The sequence below is a fragment of the Chamaea fasciata genome, unplaced genomic scaffold (assembly GCF_029207755.1).
Source record: "Chamaea fasciata isolate MVZ Bird 193981 ecotype frontalis unplaced genomic scaffold, bChaFas1.0.hap1 SCAF_15, whole genome shotgun sequence".
Lineage (NCBI taxonomy): Eukaryota > Metazoa > Chordata > Aves > Passeriformes > Sylviidae > Chamaea > Chamaea fasciata.
In genome coordinates, this window is record NW_027094100.1 from 3919509 (window position 1) to 3934715 (window position 15207).

Genomic DNA, 15207 nt, shown 5'->3' on the forward strand with positions numbered 1-15207 from the left:
GACCCTCAGGCAAGCACCACATTTGACTTGAGGTCTTGGAACAGGCTCCCAAGGTTGTGTGATAGCACAGGGATTGTGGGGGTGTGGTTTGAATAGTATTGTGTGATCTCACAGGGTGAAAAACCTAGACTTAAGATTTTAGTAAATAGTAATGCGTGTGAGTCAAGATGGAGGGACTTTGGGCATTGTTTCAGTCCTTCTTCTTCACCTTCTTCTTCCTGGTTTGGGTGGTTTTCTGTAACTGGGTGAAAAAGTCCACATTGCGGGCCTTGGGTGGCCATTATTGGGTCAAAAGATTAAATAATATAGGTGTCACCCCATTATTGGGGGATTATCACTTAAATAACATTGGAAAGAGTTAGAAGCATCCATTTTACCTTCATTTCCTAACTTGCTAGCTAGAGCTCACGCCTTGTGAGACTGTACATAGATAAAAAACAATAAACATCCAAGACCGAACTTGACATCTACATTTCCTGACCTGGGCAGAGAAGAAGAAACCAGAGCTGTAACAAGTGCTAGCACAGCCCTGCATCCACCCTGAGAGTGAGGGGGGAGAGAGGAAGGCTGAGCCTCCCACCCTCCCACTGCGGCACCTCTGCTGGGGAGCAGCAACTTTTAGCATTAGTTCCACTTTCAGATTATCTCTTCCAATCCTGATCCAGCTTTTCATTTCTGTTAGTCACACTTTTATATAATCTTGTATCAGCCTGTGGAGTGGTTAACAATTTTAATGTTTTAATCTCAGTTTCCTTCTTGTAGCAATTTCTTTTGTATTAAATAAAAGTAGCAACATACAAAAGGTCAGGAAGGGCTAAGCCTAATATAATTGTTTTCATAGCATGGAACTAAGTACAATGAGAAGCATCCAGGGAAATGACCTTTACTTCTGTAAAATTTAAATACATAAAATAAGGTAATTTGATGCCAGCCAAAATGTATTGGAGTTTACCCTTTATTGAAAGTACACACCAAATTACATTGTGCGGCTGCTTGATCAGGTACTGATTAGAGGTCAGCAGAAGCTCTACAAGTTGCTGTGTTCCTGGATAGGAAAGGAGCAAAGTTATGGCACAAAACCCACAAACAAACAAAAAAGAGGGAAAAAAAACCCCAAACAAACCAAAACAAAAACAAACAAACAAAAAAAAGCCACAAAAACCCCCCAAAAAACCCCAAACCACAAGAACCCCAACCAAATGAAAAAAATCAGAGTAATAACACCCTAAAAAGTGAAAATCTCTGGCCCAAAGTCCTGCATGTAGGGATGCACCCCACACCCCCAGCAGGTGCGTCCAAATAGGGAAAGAGGTTCAGTTCACCTTTATACACATTAGGAAGTTTACCAAGATTTTTCCACACCTTCCTCACAGGGATTGGCTCGGTGCCAGCACAAGGGCATGGATTGGGTTCTGCGAGTGTAACTCAAAACCCCTTGGTGACCTTATTGGCTGCAAGCCAGGTTATCCCTCCTAAAACATTCCGTATTTAAGAAATAGCACAAAAGGAAGTAAAGGCTTTTTGGGGTGTTTGTAGCAGGGTGTCTGAGATTTCTCAGACATCTGTGAGCGGCTTATTATTTGTTTTCTGTAATGTTTGCTATTTTGTTATTTTTTCTTTATTAAACCTTCTGATTTACAAAACATCTTTGAGGAGTCTCGCTCCAATTAATTACAGCCACTTTTCTGCCAGGCTGGCCCTCAGAAGTATGGGTCAAACCCACAACTACATCTATTTATTCCAGCTGAAAACTCTCGTTGAACATTTACATGCAGGAAAGGAGCCTGGTTGATGATGATTATGAAGTACCCAGGTATTATTAATACATTTAAATATCAGTGGCACACACAGAAGCTCTTCATGTGTGGCGTAAACAGAATCTGCTTCTCTTCAAAATGACATTCTACCTTCACATAATGGTGACCTGATGGTTTTGCCAGAGAAATGTTTTTGCTCACATTTTACAGAGGCTTTACATCCAACCACCACAAATGCCTACCTGAGCAGAATTTGAGATATTCAAGAGTACTGGGAACGCTAGGCAGCCAGTAATGAACATTTTACTTTTAATTGAAATATATATCTATCATTTGTAAAATCCATAAATCATTCCAACAGAAGAAAGAACATTACATGAAGAATTTGATACACTTCAAACTAAAATAAATGTATCAACTGTTAAAATAAATGTGTGTATTACAGGAAAAATTGATCAAAATCAGATACAATATTTTATTCACCAAATCAGACACATCCCTGTTGAATCACTGCTTATTCAGTGCAGGATGAGATGCATCATCTATCAAAACAGATATCTCCCACAGTAAATCAAATCCACGTGATTCAAATATGTCTCCTAGTGAATCAAAAATATCACCCAATACATCAACTATGTGGCACCAAATACATGGCATTTTAAAGAATGACCAAGTAGAATGCCTCTAGATCTAACAAGGATAATGTTTAAATTAAAATTTATTTAGACAAAGAGATAGTATTTCCAGACTCTCTCGAAGGCTGATTCCTGGACTCGGGGCTGTTATTATATTAATGTTTCCCTGAAGCATCCTTTGTTTAAGGCACTGTGCTAGGATGAAGTGCTTTCCCCATCCCAGCAGAAAAGGAGGGCTTTCATTCCACTTTGGTCCAAACCTCTGACATCTGGACAAAGCTCTAAGCAGCCACATGTTGTCCCCAGCTGTCCCCAGAGCGAAGTGTCAGCCTTTTCCAACACATTCAGAACACCACAATCCATGTGCCATTAAATAGATACAAATATTATCAACATCAACCCAAAAATCATGGATGCTCACCATGAATCACCCAACGACCAAATAATAGGCTGATCCTCCACAGTATTTCTTTATTACATCCTCATGTAGCACAAAACCAAGTTCATGCTTAGCCCAAAAGTGCCTAGATGGCCTCGACAGCACGTTGCTAGAGTGTAAAGGAGATGCCAAATGTTCATATGGGCTAGAAAAACCAGACAGAAAAGTTAGGGAAACAGTCTCAAATATGCAGATGTCAATCCTGGCTTGGGAAGCTACTGACACATTGACTCAGAGGCTGGGACAGTAACCTTGTGAACTACCCCAAAACATTTTCACTGCATTTTAAACAGTGCCCCCCATTTCCACATTCACTCAGCACCCAGTGAAGAAAGGACACCAGTGGCTGGCTAAAGAGATGCTCCACCAGCCTGATGTGGTGAGAATCAACCTTTCCTCATTGTGTTGGGAGCTCTTTGGGTGCTGGATTTGAGGCTCCTGAATATGAGTGACCTTCTGCCTCTTCTTTTAAATACAGTTTAATATGCAGCAAAAAGAGGGGATGAACTCTGAGGTGAGAAGGGAGGCTGAGAACACAGAGCCTGTCATTCCAGTTGTGGAAGTGAAGGAAAGGCAGATTTGTTTTCCTCTCTCCGCTCCCAATAAAGGGACTTGACGTCTCAATTTTCAGCAGTGCTAAGAAATGAACACTTAACAGAACTCAGGTTAAAACTGGTCACACCTGATATTTTAAAGACTGTCAGATTAAGTCACCTACAGTGTCAGAATGTTTAAAGTACAGTCTGATTAACTCAGACAGCTTGAATATTTTTCAAAGATGACAAAATTTGTTCCACTGGAAGACTCCCAAATTGTGGGTTTAGCTTATGAATTAGGCTATGGAACTGCTGTTCTTACTGCCAGCTCTTAAAAGGAACAACAAACCATGCTTGTTACTCCTCTGCCATTCCCCATTGTCACTCTCCTCTGTCAATATAAGCATTGATTATAATTGCAATTTTGCCCAACTCAGATGGATTAGAAAGTAAAGCAACAAGAGTAGTATAATTATGTCAAGAAATTTCTACTGACACGAGACACAAAGCTGGCTTGAAGTACTACTAACAAGTAGAAGAAACATATGTTTTCCTTACACCTGCTATGAAGCCGACAAAAATACAATTCTATTCTGCATTTCTGTGGTTTTCACAGCAAAATATACCATAAACTTGGCAAATCTGGCCAAGGGAAAGATCAGTTTACAGACATGATATCTCCACCAGACCTGCCTTACCTCCCAAATCTGATGGAGCTAACCTGAGTAGTGTCTGTGTATTTGATTAATTAAGAGTCTGAACAGCAGGAACAGTTTCTAAGCACATGACCTTGTAGAAGGTGATGTTTATCTCAGATTGAGATGGGCACTGCTGGGCCCGGAGAGAGCTCAGCAGCAAGGTGGGTGTTGCTTTGTTCTGCCTCCTCTGCTGGATATTGTCACAGCTGGAAGCTGAAAGTGGATAACAATTCCTCCTTTCCAAAGGACAGAGCAGGGCTGGCTGTAATGGCAGGAGACAGCAGGAGGCAGATGCACCTGCACTACAGGAAAGCTTCTCTTTGGTGGGAAGATGTTCACTGAGGATTCTGTTCACTGTCACACATCAACTTCAGTGAGTGGAAGAATTGAAATTAGAAAGTTCAGACTTACTCCATGAATTGCTTCATGAAACGGTCAAATAATAAAATTCAGATATAGAATATAAATATTGGGGTAAGCACAACTACACAAACTCAGTATTTTCTTTTGCAACACTTGTGGTTTCTGTAGGCAGAGAGTTCCAAAACCAAAATGGGGCAAAGACATAAAGATTTATTTGCTTCCTCTTTTTAGCTCCCTCTCTTTCAAAGAACACGTTATCTTACATTATATTGTACTATCTATTTCCATATCTTGTTATTTAAAGGGGCTTAAAACCATTCAAGATGGATTTTGTTAATGACATTTACTAGAACCTAAGGCACAAGGGAAAATAGCCAAAAGGAACTAATCTCAACAAAGTTTTCAAATCATGTCTCTAACACCTAGGGTTTTGTTGCCATGGCTTAAATTTTAATGAAACTCCCATTTTTATAGTATATTCCTGTGTTCCTTAGGACAGTTTAAAAATAAAATATGGAAAACCCTTATTTTTAATTATAAGATGGTCTTAAGTAAAATTTAATTAATAGACATAAAAGCTAATCCTTTCCTTTTAAAGAAAAACATATCTAGCTTTACAGCAAAGTAACCAGCATTTTACAAAAAGCCTCTGTTATTTTCTTTGCTTCCAAGGCACATGCAGGTACTCCTTTTAAGGCCTGCCCATGGAAGTAAATCAATTAAACTCATTCAAATCAGTTACAAATCCCTGTAACATTACAATTAGTGAAACATTCTTGGTTAACTTTAATGAGAATCAAGCAGATAAATTCTCCACTCTCAACTTCATTTAAAAAAAGCAAACTGAGAGAAATAAAATCAATTATTTTGCAGAGTTAAGAGAATCAGAGAATTTGCCATACTATTGTTAGACCTGTTCAGAAGGTGGTTTCTTATGTTAGACGTGGCTGTGCTGTGCTGTACACACAGGGCAGTCCCCCTCTGCCTGAGTCCTCCTGGTGATCTGTTTTCATGCTGATGCCTGAGATTAGATGAAGGAATTGCAATTTCAACTCACAAAGCTCCCACACTGTTAGAACTGTCACTGAAACGACACTGTGTTTCTGGCAAAGATTCCTGGTGTGCTGCTGTTCTGCGGTAGTGCATATTCATCAACATTTCAAATATTTGCAAAGCTCTCCCCTCCCTCAAGACCTCCTTTCCTCGTTTCCAATCTCCCTCTCTGTGCATCGAGGCAGGGCTGACCCGCCTCACAGAAACTGCCACAGCACCGGCAGCGCCCGGGGGCTTCAGGGAGGGAAGATGTGGAGCCCCAGCAGCCACTGGGAAAGTTTAATCTGATTTTTAGACTGTGTTATCTGAACCCTTTCCATTTAGATATAGTTCTAGGCAGCTATATTTGCATTCAGTTTTTGATAATGAAAGACCTTAAGTTAGCATCTGGTAACGCTGAAGACTCCTGCTGGTTATTCAGTGCTAGGCAAGGAATTCAGCGCAGCCACTTGCTGCAAAGAAAGTCCTCTAGACACTTCATTAAATTCCTACTCTGCTTGTTTTTCTGCTAAAGAAAATATGGGTTAACTAGAGATCGCAAATATTACACGGTATTATGGTGAGAAGTTAATGAGCACAGTAAACTCACCACAGCACTATCCTCTTAAAGTTACACAATTTTTTTACTCTAACACCAATTGTATTTCGTAGCAGAACCATCCAGGAAGCAAACATATTCATAGGTCTGTAAATATTTTTCAAAACAAAATATTTAGGAAAATAGAGCTTTTCCAAGTCCTCTAGTAATGCTGTCCTTCTGAAATAGGAGGTACTACACTTCTGAAATTTCTCTAAAAGTACACATAATCTTTCAGGGTAAAACCTTTACCACTCCAAGTAGGTAAGACCAACACTAGAGAAGAACTAGAGATCATGCAGAAAAATTTCTCAGAAAACATAATTCATACTTAATACAGAACCAGAACAATGTCCAAGTTAAATGTGGTTGCTGGGGTTTCTGAACAGCTGTGTCCTAAGACAAAACAATATACACTTTGCCTGCAGCCAGAAGTGGGTAGTTTTAATTTCATTACTTTCAACAGTAAAGATCGTGACAAAGTTCACTGGTCACACATTTAACATGCTGTTTAATGAGTGTTTTTCTTGGGAAAATGCTTTTTACTATCCCTTGTACCAACAAACCTTGCATCAGTATCTTTGGAAGTTGCTAAATCTGTATTATTTTCAAACGTACAATGACTACTGTAATGTGGGTGAACACCACAGACATATCTGAGGTGGCTGTGGGTATCATGGAAGCTCACTATCCATCTCATTTCACTTTAATAAGTGAGCTTGTGTACTTATAGAACTGGAATTTAATCTCAATATTAGAAGAAATGTTATATGTGTCTTGCAGCTTTGTACAATATGTCTGGAATATTTTGTTGTTTCTTTTTTCTCCTGACTGTGTATTTAATGGGGGGAAACCTATTATTCATACCTCTGCTCTTAATCAAAGCTGAGAATTCTGTAGAGAAGCAGCAAATTGAAATCGGCTTCTGCAACCTAGAGCTGAACAATTATGACTTGATTTACAAGGAGCCACTTTACTACATATTTAAACGCAGCTCTGCTGCAAAATCTGGGGACTTTTCAGATAATCAAAATGCTACAGAGTTAGCACTTTTAATTTTTGCTCCATCTCCTGCCAGCTTGAACTCTGATTATAATTACCATTTCATCTTCCCTTGAATGACATTGTTTTATCAGAGGAAGATGCTGTATCTGGAGTCTGAGCGTGATGATTAATGTGGCACCAGATTTCAATGGGAAACAATGTGTGCCCTGAAATGAATCAGGATGGGGAGTAATAACATGAAGCTGGATATCATCTCAAGTCCTTGAGACATAATGCATAACCCCCACAGCTCTGCAGTGCATGTGAGGTGACTGCGCAGACACAGAATGGGAAAAACCCTCCCCTGCACAGGGCAGTTCCTGAGGAGCAAAAAGGAAACCAAACCTAACAACTGTCTGACTCCACTGGCATTTACTTACATTTTGCGTCTGCAAAAATTTGCAGCTTCTTTGGACTGAGCTGGCTCAACAGCTAATAACAAAATCATGCAAGACAGGCTATTTTTGGCAATGTCTTGAGACTCTTCCTCCCATGTTTTGTTTCCAGGAACTATGTTAGAGAGAAGTACTTTAGTAGGGATGTATCCCTGAGGCATCCCAGCTGCTGGGGGACAATAAAGGGGTGGGTGCTACAGCTGCTTCTGGCTCCTGTTTCTCTGTTCACTTGTTACAGATCTAAGAGCAATACTCTCTGCATAACTGAAAAAAAAAATTTAAATTTTACATAAACCACACATGGAGTAGTCTTAAACTCTAAAATGTAAGTAATATTTGCTAAAAATAAGAACTACGTACAGCGTTCTCATGTTAGCAGACTTGCCATGAATAAATCCAACTGTTAGAAAACCATGAAGTCGGATATATCTGTAACATAAATGGACTTCTTTGGAAAGTTCTCTTCTTTGCGAGAATTATCTTTAGAGTGAACAAAAAAAATTACTGATAAAATGTCAAGAGGAGCAACAAATTGACACAGATTAGTGTAAGTACTTTTGCAACAGTTGCAATAAATTCTGATTGATGCAAGAGTATGAAAACAAATGGTGTGGCCTTCTGCTCATGCCAGAGACAAGATGTAGCAAAACAAGTAACCTAAAATTCAAAGCTGCTTCCTTAAAATTTATGTCAGTACTGCTGCTACTCTAGGTTCCATATTTTGAAAACCCTCTCACCCAGTTACAGTTATGCTGAATAATGCTCTAAATGCTCTTTCTCTGGTCAAGAAAACTGCATATAAACTTTGGGTCATGGCCTTATATGTCGTAAGATAATACCTCAGAAGATAAAGGCACACAAACTTTTGTGAAATGTCACTTACAGACATTTAATTTCTACGGGTATTTTTTATTTTTATTAAAAAGTCTTTCCCATTTCAGAATATTACACCTGGAAAAAAAATAATAATCGCTTTGAAAAATCCTTAAGTAAAACAGAAATTCTGCTCACTTAATTCAGAATGATAAAGTACAACTCTTCAGAGAAAAGGCATAAAGGAATTTTGTGAAAATAACTAGAAAATGGAATGTATTTTATATAAGACTAACCTGAGTAATAGGCATCACTTTGGAAAAGACCTAATGAGAGGACAGGAAAATCCCATAGAGAGCAAAATAATGAGAGCTTTGTGAATAGTGGGTGATTACTCACAGCGTTCCAATGCAAAGGAATGAAGTGGAACACCACGAGCTTCTCAGGCAACAACTTTTTTAAAAAAGGATAGGTTTTTGGGTTGGGTTTTTTTGTTTGTTTGTTTGTTTGTTTGCTTTTTTTTTTAACAGAATCCATAGCTAGAGCGTTGAAATTCAGAATCACAGGATGTTGTGAAGTAAAAATTATAGATATGTTCAAAATCTAGACAAATCTGGGGAAGTATGTCTCTCGAAGAGCATAAGATCCCAAACTTGAATTTAATCCATGTCTCAGTAAGTTCCAGAAGCAACTGGTAAAACAGGCAAGCAGGCAGCGCTGGAATTTCTCTGCCACCCCACATCATCAACAGCAGCAGCAGGGTGGCCTACAATAATTCAAGTGTTTCTGGCATTCTTGTTTCCTTACCTTGGCTTTTCATTAGTTTATCTTCCCATCTTTTAACTACAGATAATAAGAAATTTGTTTCTGTTTAACTTGCCAGGAGGTGTGTGAATTAACAGCCCTGCCCCAAAACAGTCAGCATAATGACACTGTACATGTGTGTGGAGGTGTCTCCACGTGGAAGAAAACACAAGATGAACAGCACCCTGAAAACCAAATGTTAATTAATATCTGACATCGCAAAGTGATGTACAAACTTCAGGGCTCTTTCTTCCCTTGTGTGATATTGCTGCAGAAAGAAATCCTCAGGGTTAAAGACCCCTGAAAAAAGAGCAAATCTTCAAAATCTAGGACTGCCTTTACAGGTTTGCCTCCAATGGTATCCAATAGGATTAGCCTGCAACACCAGAAAAAATGGTTTAGAAAGATATGTTTACTTCCTAAATGTCAACTGGAATGTACTTTATGAATATTTTGTACAGGATTTATGCAAAGATATAGACCATTAAGGAAATCATTTTAATAATAATAATAATAATAATAATAATACTGCTCTTAATAGCACTTATTAGGTTGAGACTGCATTGTACTCATTACACCAGGTTACCCAGAACTATGAGACAAACTGTAACCTAAGTCATGTAAAGGGAGAATTGCCTGTATTCTTGCTAAAAATCTAACCAGAAAGGGTTCATGAGGTTTCTCAGTTTGCTTCTAAAGCCCCAGTGTTTGAATAATGCATAACTGTGTCTCCTTGCTAAAAAAGGAGGAAACGCCTTTAGGTCCAATGTGGCAGGGGTCTGAGAAAGGGATGGATTTCTTTTAAAAAGCAGTAGTTGAGCCACTCCAAATAGCTCTCAACTTACTGCACTTTCCTCTGTTTCCAAGAAAAAGTGCATTTGTTATTTGGTCTGTTCAAGCATAAGCCCACTGAAGGCTTTAGAAAAGGCAGCTTGCTCCTGTGAACTGCGGTTTAATTTCCTTCCCAGCAAATCTCAGAGCACGCCATTCAGCGTGAACCCTTTCCTAAAGCTGAGCTTCACCCACGATGAAAAATAGGACTGGTTCAGTCAGCGTGGTTGCTAGGCCAGCATGCAACTAGGGAATAAATTAGCTACAAAATAGTCAGAGTTTCAAGCTTTTGTGCACCTCTAAAATATCAATAAGTAGTGTTCTGGCGTTGTTGAAAAATGATGTGCTTGAAACAATGCCCTGAGGAAGCCACTGCCCCATACATTGTGTAAGTCATATTGAGCTCTCTTTGGCTAGTGTCAAACACAAGTTTAGAAAACATCAGAATAATTTTGCCCTCATGAAAAATAATATTAAAACCTCGCTAAACAAACAAACCATCGACCAAAGAGGGACAGGGTTTTATTTGTCAAGGAAACCTAAGAGTGTCTCTGTAATTTCAAGACCTATTTGACAATAAAAATCTGAGTATCTAACTAGGGATGAAACTTACTAAACCGAATTTTCTTCCTTTTATAAGGAACAAGGAGGCTTTGAGTTGCTTTGGCACCTGATAAACTGTGGGCCACAAGCTGAGATTTAAGGGTGAGCTGCCAGCCTGAGAATTTCAGGATACTCCTACAGTCTGTGAATCTGCCTCAAATCCCCTAGATTTAGTTTGAAGACCTGCTGTCATCCTCTAACCACGACAGGTCTTCCTCACCAATCCTGCTGCATCTGTTCAGCTTCCAGTCCAACTAAATTTGGTTTGAGCGCATATCTGTTACATTATAGCAGTAAAGGCCATGACTAGCAAATAAAAGCTGCCCCTGCAAAACCACTGCCCCACATTCAGCCAACTCTTCCTCTGAGGAGACAGGGCCTTCCTTGCCTGCTTTTGAGTGAGAACAGGGAAAATGTGTGAACTGTGTTTGTCTTGGAAGGAACCCAACAGTGAAAGGAAAACTCTCCCCATTTCCAGTATTTCAGCCGAATTCTGCTCCTGCAGTTGAACCCAACCTTGTAACTTTGAGGATAACAAAAAACATTCTGAATTCTTTCAAGAGATATCACCCACTGGCTAAGGGGTTTTTCTTTTCATCTCTTGTTACATGGGTGTAAACAAACAAACTTTTTAATGAATGAAGACTCCGCTGCTGTGGGAAAGTCCCAATATACACCCCATGCATCTGGCCAAGATTTCGTCAGATTGAAATGTTTTAGCCTTAAGCCGGTACTCAGAAGCAAAACTGCTACATAGAACACTACAAAGAAAAAGGTGGTATATGGGGCGTGGGAGTTCTGGACATTGAAAGATCCGACAGAGTACTTAAAACAAGCACACACACAAAGAGAAGTTTTCATCATGGAGAAGATCAGCACAGATATTCTGCATTAATATTTTCTCTCTGTAGCTTTGAGATGGGGCTAATGGTACTCAGAATACAGCAAAAGATTCGGCTTACTTGTTGAATTCTGAAGGTTGAACTAATTAACTTGATTGGTTGGTTACATTTCCACAGATAACTCATCACTGCAAGATTCTAGGTCTATTGATGCATTGATATGAATGACAAATACAGTGATAAACAATGTGGAAATTCTTAAATGTTGAAGTATGATGATGAGAGCCTCAGGCATTCCTAAATAATCACTGTTTCACTTCTGTCAGAAAAATTAACCATGAATTCCTTATTTCTGCAAATGTAACCTTCTTTGTGACAGTAATTATACTGAAATAATTTAAACATTTACATATAGAACATGAAGGAGTCCTTAAGTGCATGTAGGACTCAGCCTACAAGCAATCCTGAGCCTCTGCATTATTTGAGGTTAGTTTTCCCCCTGAAGATCATGTTTCATAATTATCACATAGACTTAGAGATGAAAGTTATGTGAAAGAAATTCCTACTGTTTTAAAAGTGCTAACAGGAAAATTATTTTTGCTTCTAGAATGCGGCCAGAATGAACAATTTGCTGGATACTGGTCCCTTCCTTGCTAGCCCAGGACTTCACTATTAGAAAAAGGAACAAGCATGAAATTAGTATCATGACATGGGAAACTAAAAAGCCCACACTTTAGGTGAAAATACCTGTAAAGAGCCTGACAAAATGCAACGCTGTTTTTTTCCATTTAACTGTTAATTTTCTCTTTCCTCACAGATTTCTGGCATTCCTTTTCACCAGAATTTCACCTCTCCTTGACAGATCAAGACTCTTCTCTAAAGGATAACTCTGGTTTTGCATCTGTAGCATTTCAATACTGAAGACAGATATAAGTCAGCAAATATTATAAACAAAAATGTGCTTGTGGTAGTAAATCCTGAAAGAATAGTACTGATGGCCTGTACACTATTATGGATTGGAAAGCAAAGAAATCAGCCATAAATCACCCAGGAGACAATAACCTCTCTTTGACCTTAACTTTCTATTTTTTGTAGTTGCCTGGTCTTTTTAAGTAAGCTTTAGAACTCTTTACCTCAACTAAAATGTTAACATTGTATTTATATCGCTATAAAGTTGCTTGAGAAATCTGAAATCAGCAGCCAATCAAAAAAAAAAAAAAAAAAAAAAGATTGCAGCATCCAGACCAGGTAATTGGCATATTTACAGTACAGTTGAGAAAAAAGCCCAGAGTTCCAATGCAAATCCTTGCTCTTTGAAAGACTAATGGTGATGGGCAGCCAATCACCAGGTAGGGATCTGCGTGCCTTGAGTTATTTGGATAATAATTGTGATTACTTAAAGTAGGAAATGCAGATAAGATGTAATGAGACTGTAGCACAAAGGGAAGGGACAATGAGGCATCAGCAACCATGATACACCTTTATGCTCTTTGGCAATTTTTAACATGACACGATAGAGCACAGATTCTGTGTCCTTCATCTCCAGAACTCTGCAGTGACGTGCTGCCCTCATGAACTGACACGTGTTTCCAGAGCTCTGGATCCTCACAGCTCTGGGGTTATCATTAAAGGACAAGCCTTGAAAAGCAGAAACACACACAGCATTTCTGAGGCTTTGGTCCTATCTGATGTGAGCACACGTGGCTGGCTGCCTGTCGCATCCTGACAGCAAATGAAGGCACAGTTAATGTCAGATGTATCAGCAGCCCACCATTATTTCCTGGCTGAATGGGGTGCTACTCCACAGTGAAGATATGCAACTGGTTTATGTACTGATCTGTATCAACCCTGCCACATGGCCAGCTCACATCAACCTGGAAAAAGGTTCAGAGTGAAAGTAACACATCAAAGCAGCACATAAAATCCTTACTAAAAATGCAAACCTTTTGAGAAGCCTTTGCAATCTGTCTCAGGTCAGAATCAGTTACTCTCTCTCTCTAAAATCATGCCACTGAAGGCATGACAGACATAATGAATCCTTTGTATAAACTCAATTAAACCTTGTCACGTCCTCATGAATGAAAAGTACTAAATGGGCCTATGTAGCTACAGATAGTTCCTACATGATGAGCGGATGAGCAGCTGCGGAGATTAAAAATTGACTTTTTTTTCCCCTTATTTTGGGGGGCAGGGTGGGGAGTGTGCATGTTCCAACTTAATATATCTGAAAACAGACTCCAGATTGCATAATCATGTTACTGGTGCTACAAAGACTCCTTTGTAGCCATTGGTCAATTGTTTTAGAGTCACTGGATAGAGCAGGGGTATTTTCACTTTATTTACTAGACTTTCATGCCTTAAACAAAAAATTACTAAATTAACCTATTTACAGAACATTTCAAAGCTACTTTTAAAGTATTGTAGTATTCCAACACTTATTATGAGTTGCACCCCAGAAAGACCTTTAAAATTATGAAAAACTGATGAAAAAAATTCGAATCATACTAGAAGCTGGGGACCAGAAAAGTATTTTGAAAACGAATTGTCATAAACAATTGTTATTTGATTTTACTGTTATTGGAATAAGTGCAGTTATTATTAACAAGTAGGTAGTTTCTAAAATTATTCTTCATTATTCCAAGTGCACTCGGGCATAAAGCCATAATTTTACATTACCAGAATTTAGATTATATTTTTTGGTATGGATTCTTTTGTATGAACAAGGAAACAGCTTTCTGACAAGCAACTGAGGTTTCTATGTGTGTGCAGAGGATGGTGCTGCACTCAGCACTATTTATGTTACTCTGGTATCTACCAGCAGTGTTAAGTCTGTGTTTAACCTTTCTTCTCTGTCCACAGTCTACAAGAGTTCTTTTCTGTGTAATAAAAAATTAGTGTTAGTCTTTCATAATCAAAATGAATCATGATGCTCATATTACATGGTTTTCCAGAAAAAAGTAATATGATTTTGTTAAATGATTCCATATCCTTTTTTGATTCTTCAGTAACAATTTCAAGCAACAAACTTTACTGTGTTAAGAGAGCTTAATTCAGTTTTAAACCTATTTAAAATCTATTTTTCTGTTGTTTTCTTCTGTATTCTCAATCATTTTCACTGCTGAGCGCAGCATTAAAAACTGTGATGTAGGGAGAAATCTCCCCTGCAAGAAGAAAAGCATAGAGCAAACAATATTTAGCCACCATTTTTGTTAAATTCTTCTTTGATGAATCAAGATTTCAGATTATAAATGTCAGGGACTTACCCATATTTCTTCAGAACATAGCACATTTTATCCCATGTCTGCCTTTCATAATTCCTTATTAAAGTTAGCATATATACATGACAAGGAGCCAAATGGCATGAAAACACTCTGCCTTTCTTCTTTTCTTTTTTTATATGGAATTATTTATGGTACAACATAACATGAAATCTTGTTCTTCATCATACATCTTGGGCATAAAAAATTCTTAGAAAGCTAATATCAAGCTATTTAGGGCCCAAAATAGCATTATAAAAATGCAAAACTACATGACTGCAAAGACCAAATATATCCACTACATACAGATATTTCTCAGCAGCGTTGTATAAACCCTTTTTTTTTTTTTGAAGAAAACTACAATACTTAAAAAAAAAAAAAAAAAAGAAGAAAAAAAAAAAAAGAGGCAAAAAGAGGCACACAATACACATCCCTGCTGATGACCAAGGCCCAAGGCTATTTTGGGGGTTACTGTAACCTTAACTACTATGTCTATTTTAACCAAAATCCTCGGAGCACTAAAATTAAGCCAGTGGTTGAAGGGGAGTTTAGGAGTTTTG